Source organism: Propithecus coquereli, unplaced genomic scaffold (genome assembly GCF_000956105.1).
Source record: "Propithecus coquereli isolate 6110/MARCELLA unplaced genomic scaffold, Pcoq_1.0 Scaffold235, whole genome shotgun sequence".
Taxonomy (NCBI): domain Eukaryota; kingdom Metazoa; phylum Chordata; class Mammalia; order Primates; family Indriidae; genus Propithecus; species Propithecus coquereli.
The window spans coordinates 349923-351941 of record NW_012147897.1 but is presented as its reverse complement, the minus strand read 5'-3'; positions in this window follow the sequence as shown (position 1 = coordinate 351941).

Genomic DNA, 2019 nt, shown 5'->3' with positions numbered 1-2019 from the left:
AGATTGTATAATAGCTCCCATGGGGTAAAACCAAGAACCACAGAAAATTGAGAATTATCCTCATGGTGCAGAAGATGGCCCTAATCAGAAAGCTGACAACCTGTGTCTATCTGTATTTTAGTAAGCAATAGAGCAGTAATTACAATATTCCATCTTTCTCCCTCTATTGGAATGGGGGTGTTTGTGCTGTTATCCCATCACTTTATTAACATTGCATGTTAGCAGTGTTGGGGGCAGATAATTTATCTCTTTGGTTAACTAGATGTTCAGAGAAAGAAGAACCATACTCCAGGAGCTATACTCAAGAGGCCACAGCCATGAAGGCTCATATACATCTGGACATAAATTAGATGATGAAATGCTGGACAAATGCCATAATGGGATGAGACCTAGAAGTTTGAGGGAGGTGTGAGTGTATGTTGCACATAAGATACGTATGAACTGGTGTAGCTGAGAGGAAACTATGAATTTCTCAAAGATGATCACAACAGTATCTTCCAAATTATGTTCTTCTGCAATGTATTCATAAAGAAGTAAGTCTGTTTCCCAACCCTTGAATTTGATCAGATCCTTTGATAGCCTTGTGCAATAGAATACTGTGGGAGTGATGCTGTGTAAGCTTGGGGTGCAGACCATATCTGGCCTAGCAGCTTCTGCTTTTTACTTCTTGGAGACCTAAAACACCATGTAAGAAAAACCGGCTAATGTAGTGGAGAGAGAGCCCGGGGGGGTGGGGAGCACTAAGGCACCAGGCTTCTCAGTGAAGAAGCCATAGCGAATGTCCATCCTTGAGGAACCCTTGCAGAGGATTACAGCCCCAGCCCCTTTTTATCATGCAACCATGTGAGGGACTTCAAGTGAGAACATTAAGCAGAGCCCAGTCAGCCCCACACTCTAAATTCTGGGATTGTTTGTAATTCAACAAAAGATAACTGTAATAATTGAGATGGGGAATTATACTTTAGAGAACCCATTGGTCCACTGAGGTGAAAGAACATGTCCTAAATAATATTCAGAAATGGAATTGAAGAGATTTCACTATGAAGGGATTCTCAATGGAGAGGAAAGTCAGCTGGGAAAACAGGATCTTCTTTCCTTCCTCCTTCCCTTCCCTCTCTCTCCCTTCCTCTCAGCTTCCTATTTCTTTCCCTATTTTCCCTCCCTCCTTTCATTTCTTCGATTCTTCTATTTTAGTGAATGGGCTGAATGCTTAAGTCTATGCATTGTTTTATGATCCCGTTGTTCATCAAGGAAGCTATTTTAAATGGGACTTACCTATTTAACAAATATTTATGGAAATTCCAGATTTTATGAAAATAAGACTAAACATTAATTTTAGTGTGGAAAATGATCATGCAAAGAGACAATGATCATATTGTGTGATATGTATCACAACTGTGAAATGAATGGGTGGCACTGAAGACCACTGAAAAAGAAACTGACATAGAAGGAGGAAAAGAAAAGGGTGAGGTCAAACAAGGCTGGCAGAAGGAAGTGTGTAAGATGGGTCCTACAAATTGAATAAGAGCATGTGGAAGCAGCATTCTGAGGTGGGTTGTTAATTTAGTAGAGAAAATTTATGTCTCTGAAAACTGGTGCAAGTAAAGTGTGAGGAGGTTAATAGTGGGTTTGCATATTTATTGATGTAATTGAATACATGCATCCTGTGTACATATATACATTCTTGTGAATGTATGCATAGCTCGGTGAGGAGTGTATAAATATAAATGTGATAGCACGAGAGAGAGACAGACAGAACAAACTGTTTATAGATAAATAAATGGGAGTGTGTATAGATTAATACTTTTTATTTATATGAAAGGAAAAGTGTGTATATCTGTATATGCTTGTGTGGATAGATAGCACGTGCGTGTATGTTTGTTGTAGGTAGATCTGGGGATATCTAAACTATAAGCATCAGAGATTGAAAGATGGGTATGATTTACACATTTATGTCGCTTGGTTCAAAAGTTGCTGTTTAAAAAAATTTTTTTTAACTAATGTAGAGTTTTAAGTCAG